Here is a 16,421-nt window from a genome sequence, read left to right on the forward strand (position 1 = left end):
AATATATCTTTAATAACAACTTATAATTCACTTTTGAGGTTTGTACCTTGGTAAACTCATGTAATGCTTAAGCAGTATTTTTTTCATAGCTAGCAATTTAAGTAACAGTTAATGGAACCCCAGCTAAATACTGTCTAATACAATTGCCATACAACTATTTTACTGCTTTTCAGGAAGACATTGATGAAATCACCACCACCACTCCAACAAATATTCTGTGGAGTGCCTGCCTACAGGGCAACCTTCTCGTGGCATTGTGTCGTGCTGTAGTCACCGCCGGGTAACCAGCAGCTATGATCTTCATGCTATACAACACAGGACCACTGCTACTTGTGAACAAATAAGCAAAACCATCATGTTTCTCTGACTGCTTTCAATTTCTTTAGTTTAATAAAAATTAAGATTAAATACATTTATATGATGTTTACATAATTCACATATTCTACTGTACTCAGAAATAACTTGCCTTAAACATTTAAGCATACCCCATACTTGCTGGGAAAAAAAAAAAATCAGTAAAAAACAACAAAATGAACAGGAAAACAGACAAAAAAGGTCTTAGCAAGTCTAAGTGCATTCCCCCTAAGCATGTGGAGTTTTCATTTTCTGAACAGACTAAATAGCCTGTGCCATAAATAGTTTCAGTTAAAAATGAGTGCAGCTTATGTAAGCATGTGGCAGTCGTCATAAGCATTTTTTACTGACAGCAATACAACAAACGGTGGCCAATGAAGTATATAAACATGCTCTATTCAGAAAGTAGCACTTAGAAACTTTTCAAAATACCAGTAGGGTTTACTATAAACTACTACTACCAAATCTTAACATCAAATGTTCATTCTGTGAATGAGCAAGAGAATAGAATGATCACCAAAGAATATACCAATGTTTGGGCTCAAGCAAATTCATTCAGAGTAGCCCCAAAGAAATTTGTGACAGTCATGAGAGCACAGCCTTTACTATAAGACACGTCTGTACTCTCTCAAATCTGTATTCCACCACATAATGAAAAAAACAAGAAAAAGAGAAACTAAAATATTAATTTCATAACATTTTTCCCTCCTTAATCAAAGACCATCATAAAAGCTTAAGCCTTTTTCTTCCCCTTGCCCTTCTTCTAGCACTCTGTGTGTTCTTACAAAAGCTTTACCTTTCAGACCTTTCAAAAACCATGAGATATTAGGACAATTCTTCAGACTTCTCTACAGAAAGAGGGACTAAAAGTATCATGTAGATCTTAACAGGAATCAATAGAAGGGAAAAAATAAGAGAACTCTGGTGGGGTTTTTTGTTTATTTCATTTCAAATTGAATTCAAGCAAGAATAGCTGCAACTTCTTTTGGTCCTTTTCTGCCAGTTCCTTAACACTACCTCTCCCCCCCCATCCAGTTCTTGCAATTATTAAGTCCATAGAGAGTAATTTCCACAGGGATTGATTCAATGTGTCCAAGACCGGCAATAAAAAGAAGGCTTTCTCCCTCTACCTTACAAAGTATGCAGAATGTTCTCTTTGAGAATATAAGGACTCCTTAAAATATGAGAGAAGCAGAAGCTCTTCTGTCATCTTTTCCATTGTTTCCAAGAGGAGAATCCTCCACCAGATATCAGACGCCTGCCCAATAAAGCTTTCCTTTGACCTGCAGGCAGACATACATGAGAACAAACTGCACAAGGGCTTCTGCAAATGAAAAGCCCAGGAGCTGTGTAGATACACACGGAACAATGTAAGCTGCTGCCTCCCTGCCCCGATCACATCTTGGGTAACATACGCTCTTCGGAGACCCGTCATGCATTTTTGTTACAACTTTTACAGAAAGCTGTCTCAGTTAGGGAAAAGCAGCTTTCAAGTGACTGTGTGTTCCTCCAGAAATAGAAGTACTGCTTGTCACAGTACTAGCAGTGTCTGTGTTGTTGGTTCTGCTGCTTTGCTGCCTAACAACAGCAAAGATCAGTGAAGATCCCTCGATGTCCGTGTCAGTACAGGGAGATGACATCCATTTAAAACTAAAGACACCAAGGCTTGCTCTAAAGAGTTGCTAGAAGAGCAAGTTTCTTTCCTGTATTTGGAAAACTTGACCAAGTTGTTCTTTACAGAAGCTGCTCATTCATCTCCCTCTCACAGACCCCTTCCTCCTAGATGAGGAAACTGTTTCAACACTAAACTTTGCTGACCCTTTATTTTCTTTCTTCTCTCTTTAAAATACAATAGACGGTCTTTTCTAAAGACAGATAAAGAACCTGATCTGACTCAGGTCTCTTAGGCCTAATGCTCCCTTCAGCCTTGTGTACCTCAACTCCCAAGCCTTAAAAAGGACTGGCAGGTAGAATACTTAGTTGACTTGGAATTTCTCTGAAGCAGAATCAGCATTTACTGTATCCAGCAAGGGCTTCAAAAGCAAAGAGGTAGACTGCAGTTAAGTCTGTATTCTGACATTTCAAACTTCATTGCACTGCAACAGATACTGCAGAGACAGTTACACCCTATTCCTTTAAACTGGATATTCCAAGAAAAAAAAAAACAAACAGGTTTGTTACAAAAAAAACACTCAAACACAAAAGGAAGCTGGACGTGAACAGAGACATCTCACCACTGCTATCTGCTAGTGGCACAGGCACACACTGAAGACTGATGTCTTCAACACAGAAGCAAGAAAAAGTATAAACCACGTACATCACCCTGACGAGTTCCTCAGAAGCTCACAACACACGACCCATTTGCAGACTGACAGTGAGATCTGTTTTGAAATACCTGCACAGAATACTGCTGCTCATACAGAAGGAATAGTAAGCAAACTTCTACAACTACATTTTTCACAATCCTGCTCTAGCAGCAGGAAACAAAACAGAGCTCCAGACTACAGTAACTGTTGCCCTACACTGTCCATTTGAAATTTAGTATTGAGTTGCAATGCTTACCTACAAAAGCATTAAAAGGTCCCTTTTTAAAATACTGTGTCTCATACAAGAGTTCTGAGTTCAGTTACAATACTTACTCAGCAATCTCAGGGTTAGTAAAGTCACATCTGTACACTATCAGACCACTTAGAAGCAAAAACTTGATTTTGTACAAATGGCACTCTTATAGAATTACCTAGAAAATGAAGTGGTTTTTTGGTTTTTGTTTGTTTGTTTGTTTGTTTTTTACCACCTTCAAGTCAGCAGGGGGAAGAGAAGGATAATATTTGAGAGAGAAGTGCTCGTTAGTATAAATTCATCCTATTAATATACTGTTTTGAACAAGTATGAAGGAATAGAGTAAAACTGTACCAAATGAACACTTTGCCTTATCTGGATATGTCACTTTTGACCTGATGTTAGCAGCATTACAGCGAGAGTCACTACTCCATCAACACAAGCTTAACAGTTTCAGAAAAGCGAAGCAGGCACATTTCAACAGCAACGCTCCACAAGTGACCTAGCACGCAGCCCACTGATTCTGCAAGCTGATCTTCAAGGACATCAACAGGAAAGGCAAATTTTAAGTTCCCTTCAGAATTTGCACAGTCTGGGTAAATACAGAACCCCTTATACCTTTCCCAACTACTACTGATGGCATGCCCAATACAAAAACCCAAGGCAGAACATAAATCCCTGACTCCTCCAAGTGTTTGCAGTAAGTGTCCGTGGCTTGAGTTAAGCCACAGTGTACAAGCTCCCCACAAAACAGAAAGAATTATACTTGAGGATTTATACACTGTGTGACAAATGCAATCACATCCAAAGAATAAAAGAAGCCTTTCACCAGCTATTTTCAATAGTCTGTAACATTGTAAACCAGCAAAAATTTCTCGGACAGATGAGACTTCGGGCCAAAAAACTTTGAATACAGCCAAAGAAGGGAAAAAGGAAACCTTAAAGCCACAACCAGATTAAAATACTAGCACTACCATGGATCTCATGATCAAACTTGAGCAGTCAACACTGAAAACATTTTAGAAAAGTATCCATACTTTTTTCTGCCACATCTGAGACAAATGTTGGTAGTATTTGACTTTTTTTCCTAAAAGCATCCCTAACTCTACCATGATTTCACAGAAACTGATCCACTTTTCAAATTAGCATACTTTATAGTGGACATACAATTTCATTGGAATGTGAGCATTCTATTAAAGCACATCAAGTGCGGAACGTGACTGACTGCACGCAACCTGCTGAAAAGTGCTTTTAAGAAAACATTCTTAACTATCCATCAGCAAGCCCATACGTAAGTAGCAAAACATCTATCCTTAAGCTGTGATAGGCTACTGAACACTGCTGTAGCATAATGACCTTTAACTAGTCTGTAGCTTCACTGTTTGCTTACAAAGCCATCCTGCTTTACACAACCTCTGAAAAGAGAAAAAGGAGAAGTAACTTTCCCTATGATAGAGTTAGGTTAGGGCAGAACCCAGTAATGCATTGAAGATGCTTTTAGAACACCATAGCTTTAAATTCAGGCCCTAAGGAAAAAAAAAAAAAAAAAAAGAGCCTACCTGGAATCCAAGAACTATGGCTTCTTAAGAACACAAAGCTGTATATAACCTTAACGGAGATGAAACTCTTCGTTTTTGTACTATATTGCTGTGCTGGCCGTAATGAAGCAGCACTTGGAGGAGGACAGACATTTGTAGTAGTAATCAAGGGGATGCACGGCCACTGAAGTATTAAATCCGCTCTGACATGAAACTGAGCAACTGCCTCTGACCTATCCTGTGTAATTCAGCTTTTAAAGGAGAAAAAGAATAAGAAAAAAAAATGTGTCTTTCTATCTTGATCTGTATGTATGGTTTATTAGCAACACTGTAATTTGTCTCACCATCTTATTGCATGCTGGATTATGACAGATGTTTTCAGCTTCTCATGCCAATAAGAAGGCTTCAGTGATTCCTTTCCTGTTGGATGTGCAGATGAGTCTCCTGGATACTAGTCCTACAGTGCCACCTTCGAAGCACCAACTGACACGGCACAGAAGTTGACAACAAGCCCTCCACCTCATACAGAGTAGGAGGCCATAAAAGATACTTGGTACTATAGAATCTTCTGCAAGAACAGTAAGTATCAGGTCTAACATCTTTTGTCTTAAGCTGGAGACAAATTTGTGACATATTAACATATACAGTTTGAAAGCCTTTCACAAGGATAACCGAGGGATACTTTAAGGTTTGGCAGTCTATAGGAACCTATTCCAGAAATGTTTTGAACCAACACCTTTGATATCTGCATTGAAGAAACTAAACAAGCATTTCTGAACTCTTATCTTCCCATGTGGAAGAATGCTTACATGTGCAAACTACCACCATGACATCACCACACGCTCAAACTCAACAATATGAGTCTTGGTCTTTCACAAGACAGCTAATGTCACCCTTCAGACAACATTTTATTCTATTATGCCTCTACAGAAATAAGTCTACAGAAAGTCTACATTATTATAGACAACTGAATGAAGCTCCAACTTGTAAAAAAAAAAAAAAAAAAAAAAAAAAAAAAAAAAAGGCAAGTATTAGGGAATTACTTTCAAATCTCTGCCAAACTTTTCTGCTGATATCAGTTTACAATGCTAGGCAGCACTACCAGTTTCAAGTTTAGGAGGGTGTTGTCCCTACACCCCCCCTCCCCCCATTTGTGTAAAGACTATAATAAGGACAGGAAAACACATTGCAAGAACACAAGTCACAGATATTTCTACCTTGTAACTCAAAACATGGGAATTCAAAAGTAGTCCAAAAGATACTTGTGAACAAGTTTGAGGCTTTATACAAACTCTAGTTTACTCTCCATCTGTCACCTGTCTTTACACACGCCAAGTAACAAAAGTCTGTCACTGTAGATACCTTTATTTACATTTATGCACGCACAGATCCACCTGGTTCAGCTCACAGTAGTGGAAAGAGACACACGGAAGGTAAAACATGTCGTGCTATAGTCAAGTTGGATGACTAAGCAGGCATAATAGAAATATGCAACTCTGACCCCAACCAAGAATACTTTATACTTTTGCAGGCCATCCTTCAGGGCTACTTATGCTACTTAAAACTACATACAAAACAAATCAGCACAGGATCAAAATGAGGAGAAAGCATCTACAGACTAGTAGAACTGAAAACATTCTTTCCTTTAAGTGCTACCTGATTTCTGAGAGGGGACAGAGACAAGCTATTACCTGATAACACTGAGAATCGCGTTAATGTATTCTCTTGGAACAATTCAGAAGAATCATTTACCATTAGAAACTGCTATTCCTCTGCAACTCAGCGGATAAGTATCAGCACAGGCATATCGCCAAAACCTGGTGGAAAAGGCAGCCCATTTTCACAACACCTATTCATTTTATCTACTTGAATATGATGACTAACAGAAAGAAAAAGGAGCCTCAATGAGACACACAAAACAATAAAAAAGAATGGACACAAATCTCACAATATCTTCTTCACGTATATCTGCAGTCATCTACAGCAAAAGTTACAACATGAACCAGAAGAAAATAGATCACAAAAGTATAACGTGCATCCATCATCCTTACCCATCTCACTGTACCTAAAACAAAAGGCCTACAACTAAAGGCAGACTTTGCTGATTTTAGATGCTGATTTTATTTCCTTTTACTAAGGTGTGTAAAAAATGATGCATTAACTGTCTTATGAGTGAACTGAGACATGTATTTACACTCAGATACAAGTTGTTAGTTGCTACTCTCAACTGACACCATTTGCAGGCCAGGACAAAGGGCTGACTTTAACAAATGTTGTGAAATACTTTATTCTTAAGAATCCTGTTCCTCTCTCATTGCTAAGAGGAAATGAATTTAACATATTTCATGTAAAAAGAATTGTTAAAAGAAAATGTACTTGACATGGGGCAGGGGAAAGCAGTGTTCTTCTCGCAGGTCTGAAGACCAAACTAACACTACCAGAACAGTTATGGACCTTGGTCCATGCAGGCTTTACCTGCAAGTTTTAAGAATTCTTTTATGCTTTGCCTTCTGAAAACAGAACTGACCAACCATTCTGTGATTCTGAATGGACTTCTCACAGAACGTGAGCCTACAAGCAACCAGTTCCCAACTTCAGTAACTGTGAACGCTGTTCAAGCAGCACTCAAGATACCGGACACCTCTCAGTGCACCACCAGGAACGGTCAGCTTATCCACTCGCAGTATTTATTTCGAATGGACAAAGAGGGGGAGAGGATAACTGCTGTAGAACAACACATTGACAAACTGTAACGTTCGGTAACTATAAAAGCAATGGGAAAAGCATTAGAAATAGCCAACATCCTAGCTAATTTTCAAAGTCAGAATCAATACAATAAATATTAATAGTTACTAATGACATCTTGAAATTAATTAAGCCTCCAAAGACACCCATGTCCATGCATACCTATCTGAGCAGAGCGCCTTGCTTTATGTTTTGCATCACCTTGCAGTGCAGCACACCTGGCCCACGCTACTTTTTGGTTGACAGGGACTCTCCCTCAAGCTCCAAAGCGCAGTTGCTCCCAGACCATCTGAGAAGCCACCTTTCCTCGCCTTGCTGAAGCAGTGGAAAGAACTGCCAATGCCAGATCACAAGTCCTGTCTGAACGGGGGGGCGAAACACACTAACCGCAGGGCTAGATGCCTGGGAGAGGTATAACACCAAGGCGTAGGGCAGCACCTGCCTAGCATACCCAGCTACAGCGATAAAGCACCCCCACACAACCCAGGCCTGCTCTTCCCCCCAGCAGCTCCCACAACCGGCAGGACCTGCCCTCAGGACAGGAGCTCGGGCAGAGCACACCTACAGCCCTGCTACCTTTGGGGCCCTCCCACCCCCAGCAGCACCACGGCGGCTGCTCCCCCTCTCCTTCCCCTCCCTTCCCACCGCGGACCAACCCCCCCAGGACCCTCAGGGAGGTCTCCAAGCCCCGAGTTTTCCCCCCCCCGCTCCCTCACAGGCCGCTTTCCCCCCCACCCCACCAGGCCGGGGACGATCCCCCCCCGACTCCCGGTGCGCCCCCCGGCCCCGCCGCCCCTCACCGTGCTGCGCTGGGGGCTCGGCTCCGCCGCCGCCGGCCGCATGCCCGGCCCCTGGGCTCCCCGCCGGGCCTCCGCCACGGCGGCCGTTGGAAAAGGGGGGGGGGGGGGCGGCAGGCGCCGGCCGTCGGAGGCGGTTGTGGGGTGGGGGGGGCGCGCTCCGGGTCTCCCGAGCGGGGAGGGGGGGGAGGGAGGGAAGGGAAGGGGGAAGGGGGGGGCCTGGAGCAGCGGCCGCGAAGCGCTTCCGGGCTGCGGGCGGCGCCGCACGCTCAGTGCGCGGCGCTGAGGCCCCGCGGTGAGGGGAGGGGCCCGGCCTGCGCCCGCCCGGCTCCGGCATGGCGCCCGGCATCGCGAGAGAGGGAGGGGAGGGGAGGGGCGGGGAGGCGCGCGATTAAAAAAAAAAAAAAAAAAACGGCCGTGGGGCTGGGGGAGATCAGCGAAAATAGAGTGTTAAAGCGACAGAGCTCCAAGGTCGTCTGCTCCAACCATCCCCCTACCACCAATGTCACCCACTGACCATGTCCCCAAGCACCACGTCCAACCTCTCCTTGAACACCCCCAGGGACGGTGATGCCACCACCTCCCTGGGCAACCCGTCCCAGTGCCTGACTGCTCCTTCTGAGCAGAAATGTCTCCTCATTGCCAACCTGAACCTCCCCTGGCGCAACTTGAGGCCATTCCCTCTAGTCCTATCACCAGCTACCTGCGAGAAGAGGCTGACCCCCAGCTCCCCACAGCTTCCTTTCAGGTAGCTGCAGAGAGCAATGAGGTCTCCCCTGAGCCTCCTCCAGACCAAGCATCCCCAGCTCCCTCAGCTGCTCCTCACAGGACTTGTGGTCCAGGCCCTTCACCAGCTTCCTAGCCCTTCTCTGTATATGCTCCAGGGCCTCGATGTCCTTCTTGCAGTGAGGGGCCCAAAGCCGAGCACAGTGCTCAAGGTGCAGCCTCACTAGAGCAGAGTGCAGGGAAATGGTTTTCTCCTCAAAAAGAGGTTTTGGGAACCCAGTGGTGGTTCCTCACGCGGCTGGAGGCTGTGTGAAGGGTAGCCTCAGTGCCCTGAGCTTTCCATTCCCAGAAACTTCCTCATGAGCACGGTTAAAGTCAGTGCCTGGTCCATGCGGTCACCAAAACATTGGGCATCGTTTTGTGAATACCACCAGCAACAAGCTGTGTGGATACAACAGCTGTATTACAGTTCTTAATACATTTCTTAATATTTCTTCCATGTAACAGGGGATAAATGTTAGTATAAAAATGCCCATGCCCAGTGTTCCTGCCTGAAGCTCTCGTCAACCGTAGTGAGCAGCGGTTCTGCATCCCTCTGCTCCGAGGACAGGCTTCAGGCAGCTGTGACTGATGGATGGACTTTTCATTGACGTCAGTGGAGCCTGAAATCTCTGTTCTGGCAGAGCGCTGCAGATGGTTTAGTGGGTGTACGTTTAATTTTTCATCTGTAAACTGGGCCTTAGTTTGAGGTTATCTTCCGTTTGTGTGCCTGTGTAAGCTGGTCTAACATGCCTGCTTCTGAATGATAAACATCAATAAATATAAAAACTATGATTTGAGATTTTTTTTTTTTCTTCTCTCCTTCAAATGTTTTTATTTGTTTAGTCAGCATCTCTCTTTACAGAGTCCTTTCTCTTACTTATCACCATTTATCAGAGCCACAGAACACCACTGCGCTGAAATTGCTCAGAGCGGATGCAGAGCTCCTGTACCCACCTTCCACCTGGCTGGTAAAAATCTGGGAAGTGCAGGGTGAGGCAGTGAAAGGAGGCGGCATACATCTTGTATTGTCATTACCGACTGTTCACGTCATCTTCCTTAGGCTGAGGCCTTGGCTCCTGTGTCAGAGATTGTGTAAAGTTAATTAAGGAATTCCTGTATTCTAATCCCTACATCGGAAGCCAGCCAAGCCTGACTAGTGTTTTTGGAGAGGCAAGATGCAAAACCAGAAGGAAGCAAGATCTCAGTGCAACAGTGCTTTTATCTAACAGATCAGTTCTTGTCCTATGTTTGAAACTATTATCAAAATCCTAAAGTGCACATTCCTCAGCAAAAATGCATATTTTCTAAGTATAAGTGGGTGCTTTTGGACTTAATTAATAGCTCTAGAAGCTCTATCCGGTCTCTTTCTTGATATGTAAGTAAAAACCCTGTGCATAGCTGTTGATCCTTGATGAGAGTTTCTGTGCCCCTGCACTGACCCTTCTTTGTTCAGCACTTCTTGTGTTACCCAGCTCCTGCCTTAATTCGTCCTCTCATTTGTTGCTTCCAGATCCTTCAGATACACATCTGAGTCAAACATTTTTGCTACTGTTTCTTACTGTCTGTCTGTAAGCTCCAGGGGATCATGTTTTGCCTAGCCACTGTATAATCATAAGACTGAGCTCCACAGCACCCTTTCAGTTTAGCAGCCACCAGTCCTTTATAAGTGCTATGAAATTATGTTTTTCCTTTGCAATGGACTGTAATGGAAGACCTCCATTAGCAAGTGCTTTGTTTATGTTTACATGTGTCACTTTCAAAACATTTTTCCAACAGAATTGCAGAGATTTGGTATCACGTTTTTCATCTGCCTGTTCATAGATTTGATGGTGGAATTGTACTTCCAGGAAATAAATAAGCTTTGAAAGTTCACAATTAATCATAATAATAGCCATAAGGATTTTTTCTTAAATTCTTGAGCAAAGCGCTGGCTCTGCTTAAGGATTTAGGGAAAAATCCTTATGGCTATTAGCTACCTGATAACCCAAGAAATAAGAGATTGTATGTGTTTTAGCTTTGCTGAACATACCTCTCAAAGTAGTTCATTTTATTGCTGATCCTGTTCTTCTGTTTCCTGTTATCCGTGTGACAAGTGATTATATGAAAAAGTAATATTAGGAAAGTATTTAATGTATTTTTAGCTACTTCTAATGGGATTTAGCAGCTGGAAACAAGGAGAGCTGGTACTGAGTAATCAGGGCAGTTCTTAGACAGCTGTGTGGGAACCAGTGCATCAGCGCCCTGAAATACATCACCATCCAAAAAATGCAATATATGAGATTAAAAATTTGAAAAATAGACCTTGATACTTGCTGCTAAAACAGTAGCTCAAAGTAGAATTGAATTCATTGTTAAATCGAGTTCTATAATAACTTGTAGATGAAAATGCCCCTGGGCTTTACGGTGTTTTTTGTTTGTTTTGTTTTTTAATTTAATGCTTGTGGCATTTATTACTATAATCTTTGAAAAGCCTTAGGTTGGGGTTTAAATTCTATGCTATATTCATTTTAAGCAGAACAAAAATATAGTTAGTCCTGCTCCCCTTTCCTTTCTGTGAACAGAAATCTAAGAGATACCTTTTCCTATTTTGGAAGAAAGCAATTTTCTGCATGTTTGTGCCTAAGAATTGCAGCCAGAAAAATATCTTGATAAAATGTACCTCTGGTGTTCCATATTTTTCTGTCTGAATAGTTCCTATGCTGAATTAGTTCCATTTACAAATCAAAAGAGTAATTTTTTAATGTAAGCACTATAAACTGAATCTTGATTCTAAGAAGTAAAAGCAAGTTCTTTCTCCCTGTTAAACTGTGGTCAGTAACATACATGTTGTCACTGAAATGTGCTGATATATAATAGTCTAATTTGTTGATGCATAAATAGAACGATCCTTAAATACATTTGTCATAGTTTTAGTTACAGAAAGAAATAACATTTTCTGTCTTTGTAGGCGCAGAAGTAGACCTCAATATGAAAATGGGCAAGAAGGTGTGTAAGGAGTAAGGAGCTACTGTTTTTTTGTATCGTTGGCTTGGGATGAAGTCTAAGCAGAGTAATCTGTAGGCCTGAAATAATACCTTGTATACTAGAAGTAATCCTGCTGACCCCTGGGACAGTTTACTTGCATGCATGCAGTTACAGACTTAAGGGCCTAAACAAAATAATTTAGCTGGAAGCCTGTAGAAAGAGAGCTCAGAATGGAGGACATCCATTATATAATAATTCTAATTCTGCCTACAGAATTAAATAGAAAATTATAGTCCTGATAAGACATTTTAAAGTTCACAAACCATCTAGCTATTCTGTAATAAATCTCAAATCATAGGTTTGTAAGATCACCTCACTTTTCCATCTTTCCTTACGTTTTAAGAAATGTATCCTCATCTAAAGGTGAATTCTATTCCCTGAAAACACATATAGAACAAAATTCACCTACTAGGTTTCAAATTAAATTAAAACTTTTTGGGCCTATACATCATCCTTTGTACTTTCCCTTTTGCAATAACACTGTTTTGACTCTGCTAGGTACTCTGGTTGCTTTTCCATTTCAAATTTGTGTCAGCCATGTGATCCTGAAAGAACAATATAAAATGTTTATTGTTTTAACAGTGATAAGGGATCAAGAATTTCATTACAGACGAAGATATGATGGAGTTTGAGTAAACACAGCAACACTATAGTCGAGGAATCAAAATAAATCTGTGAGGAAGATGGGAGAGCACTCAAAAATTGCATTAGTTTGTCTTAAGTTGGACTGTGGACTTTTTTTCTACCTTAAGAAGTGCAAATCCAAGCCACTGTTATTTGTTATACCCTCCGACGGGCTGACTAACTCTGCTGGGTGAAACTGTTGGTGCATGGGCAAATGGGTGTGTGTCCAATAGAGGAGAAGGGGTTATGCCTCCTTACAATCTTTTCTGTCTCTGTTCTCCACTTTTGAGGTACAACACTAGGTCACAATTGCATACACGCCGGAAAGTTTTCAAGGCATCTCAGTATTCTCAAGCACTGTGACTGATTCCCAGGACAGCTAGCAAGCCGGGACAGGGCACTGCCACTGTTTTTAGAACGGTCTTTTGTCGCAGGGTACAGCAGCAATAGTGCAAAGAGCATTAGAGCTAGTGCCAGCACGCACCTTAGAGTTGGCTTGCATTCTTGTCTAAGAAAAGCTGCAGCACTGCCCCTATTTTTCTCTTTGCAATTTCCATAATGAGTTTGTGCTGGTTTACAAATTTCTAGCCCGTGGCTTGAAAGGATTCTGAAAATCTTACAGATAAAAGATACATGATTAAACTACTATGATAGAAAATTGCATGTGCGTTTCTTATCTTAGGATGATTTGGTGGATTGTAGGCCATTCAACCTGGGAGTAAGATTTTTGCTGTGATCTGGTTGTGTCAGAGAGGTATTTCCAGTTCCCGTGTTTTTCACTGAGGTGTGACATTTGAAACACAGCTAGTACTTTTGAATTGCACTGACTGCTTGTCTAAACTCATCATCACATACCATCAGTGGCCCAGTCATTGCTCAACGCCAGTTTATCCCGTGAACAAGAACCTGGACAGATAGCAGATTACCACATCACATCAGATATGGTTGCTACTAAGTGCAGTCAGAGTGATTGGGTCAGAAAAACCCAACTGTAGAAACGAAATACCAGTCATAGAATCATAGAATCGTTCAGGTTGGAAAAGACCTCTAAGATCATCTAGTCCAACCTTTAACCTTGTACTGAAGTCCACCACTAAACCACCCTACTAAGTTCTGCATCTACAAGTTTTTTGAAGACCCCCAGGGATGGTGACTCAACCACTTCCCAGGACAGCCTATGCCACACAACACTTTCAGTAAAGAAATTTTTCCTAATATCCAACCTAAACCTCCTCTGGCAAAACCTGAGGCCACTTCCCCTTGTCTTATCACTCGGTGCTTGGGAGAAGAGCTTGACCACCACCTTGCTATAGCCTCCTTTAAGGTAATTGTAGAGTACAATAAGGTCTCCCCTGAGCCTCCTTTTCTCTAGGCTAAATAACCACAGTTCCTTCAGCCACTTGTCATAAGACTTGTTCTCTAGACCCTTCACCAGCTTTGTTGCCTTTCTCTGGACACGCTCCAGCAACTCACTGTCCTTTTTGTACTGAGGGGCCCAAAACAGAACACGGTATTCGAGTTGCAGCTTCACCAGAGCCAAGTACAGAGGACAATCACTTCCTTGGTCCTGCTGGCCACACTATTTCTGATACAAGCCAGGATGCCGTTGGCCTTCTTGGCCACCTGAGCACACTGCTGGCTCATATTCAGCTGGCTATCGACAAATACCCCAGGTCCCTTTTGGACGGACAGCTTCCAGCCACTATTCCCCAGCATGTAGCATTGCATGGGGTTGTTGTGTCCCAAGTGCAGGACCCAGAACTTAGCCTTGTTGAACTTCATACAGGTGGCCATGGCCCATCAGTCCAGCTTATGCAGATCTCTCTACTGAGCCCTCCTACCTCAAACAGATCTACACTCATGCGTAACTTGGTGTTGTCTGCAAACTTACTGAGGGTGCACTCAATCCCCTGGTCCAGATCACTGATAAAGATACTGAAGAGAAAGAACTGGCCCTGCTACTGAGCCCCAGAGGACACCACCAGTGAGCGGCCTCCAGCTGGGTTTAACTGCATTCACCACAACTCCTTGGGCCCAACCACCCAGCCAGTTTTTAACCCAACAAAGCCTTGAGCAGCCACCTTCTCAAAAAGAATGCTGTGGGAAATAGTGTCAAAAGCCTTACTGAGGTCTAGGTAAACCACATCCACAGTCTTTCCCTCATCCACAGAGCACGTCACCTTGTGGTAGAAGATCAGGTTCATCAAGCAGGACCTGCCTTTCATAAACCCATGCTGACTGAGCCCAGTCACCTGGTTGTCCTGTAAGTGCTGTGTGATGGCACTCGAGATAACCTGCTCCATGAGCTTCTCTGGCACCGAGGTCAGACTGATAGGCCTGTAGTTTCCTGGATCCTCCTTCTGGCTCTTCTCGTAGATGGGCATCACGTTTGCTAGTTGCCAGATAACTGGGGCCTCCCCAGTAGCCAGGACTGCTGATAAATGATGAAGTCCTTATAGGAGTGCATAAGTGCAACTGCCTCACAGTTGAGTGTTTCTTATGTTCTTTCCTTCTTACTTTCCTATGCTTATCTATCAGGCAAGAGAGACCTAAGGAGTGTCAGAGCTGTGTGTTTTGTTCCGGAGGGGAGGAGCAGTGTGTTCAGGCTGTGATGCAAGTGCTTCCTTTTGATATCTGTTGTTATATTCCCGGAAAGATACACAGTTATAATAGAAAATGATTTTCGAACCATACTCAAAAATACTACAGAAAGTTGCAACCATGCTGCAGAATAAGAGTAAAAATGTAAGTATTTACATGAGGTTTGGGGGATTTCCTACTCATATATCGTATGTCTGGTTCTGTGATTGCTTTGATTGTGTTTTACAGTCTGCTGTGGAATGTGTTGGCTTTGTGTCTACTAAAATATTTTAGGGCAGCAGCAAGAATGCATTGGGAGGGCATTAGATGTCCAGAAAACACTTTCAACATTCCATCTATTGAGCTGGCACTTGCAGTAACTTTAAAAAGCAAATTAAAATGATTGGGAACAACCAAACGAGCTTTAATCTCTCTAGCATGCAATTTAACAGTCATAAAAACATTACTACAGGCTTCGGAGAGGGTTTACAAGCATCGTCTATGTATGCATGCCGGATTTTTGTCAGGTTTGCACAGCCCATGACAAAGTGCATGCTGCTGTGCCTGCATTACTCCCGTTGCTGATTCTGACTAGATTAAAGCTCATGTGAGCATACCAGCTGTGCGGTAGAGACATCCACACAGAGGTTGCAGAGGTGTCAGTGCATAGCCAGGGTTAGCAGCCAGAGATGAGTGTAATTTATGTCATGTGTATGCCGCTAGGTAATATGGAGGATTTGTCTCAAGTCACTGGACAAAGCGTTTAACTTCTTGGAGCTTGCAAAGGACACTTCACGGTAGATCCCCGTAACTGAACAGTTAACATTTCATAAGTGTTGGTTTCAGTTCATGATCACCTTTCTAGTACGGAGTACCACCTTACAGCCAGAGTAGTTGTATAAGTTGGTAGGACTGCTTGTAGAGGAGGGCTGAGGTTCCTGAATACTGGTAGTTCAGGAAGAGTTGAGACATTTTTAAAGATCTGGGCTTGTGGTGTAACATTTTATTGAAACAGTTCTCTTGGTTTTGCATAAAATAACACTTAACTCTGAAGACATCTGTGACTGTGTTCCCTGTTCCAATCTCCCACCTCAGGAGAATAATCAGTAAAGCACTAAACTCCCAGCAGCCTGTGACATCTGTGAATGTTGTAAAAGTCTAATGATAATCTGAGGAAAGAGCAGGGCATGAGACAGCATTGGTGGTTCTTAAGAACTGCACACAACATGATCTCTGTGCTTATAACACTGTTTCCTTCTGCAGCCTTGGCATTGCAGACTGGTATGTGCCAGTGGGAGTTTGCAGAGTCATTTGCAACCTTGCCATGCAGAGCTGAAAGCACGTAGCTTCTATTTGTCAAAGTTATGCCAGGTCATACGTTGTGCTTGACTTGTTAGCAAACTTGCTTGCTGAGTTGTGTTCCTTTCCAAGT

General features: G+C 42.7%; 1 protein-coding gene across 2 annotated transcripts in view; it reads right to left on the bottom strand.

Moving 5' to 3' along the window:
- Positions 1–8,091, bottom strand: part of TAB3 (TGF-beta activated kinase 1 (MAP3K7) binding protein 3) — a 44,281-nt gene extending 36,190 nt beyond the window's left edge. For both annotated transcript variants that reach the window (XM_084296208.1, XM_084296207.1), the window contains exon 1: positions 7,997–8,091. The gene's annotated coding sequence lies outside the window, so the exon portion shown is untranslated. The remainder of the gene's footprint in view (positions 1–7,996) is intronic.
- Between the last annotated feature and the right edge of the window lie 8,330 nt (positions 8,092–16,421).

This window comes from Netta rufina (assembly GCF_964035555.1).
Source record: "Netta rufina genome assembly, chromosome: 1".
NCBI lineage: Eukaryota > Metazoa > Chordata > Aves > Anseriformes > Anatidae > Netta > Netta rufina.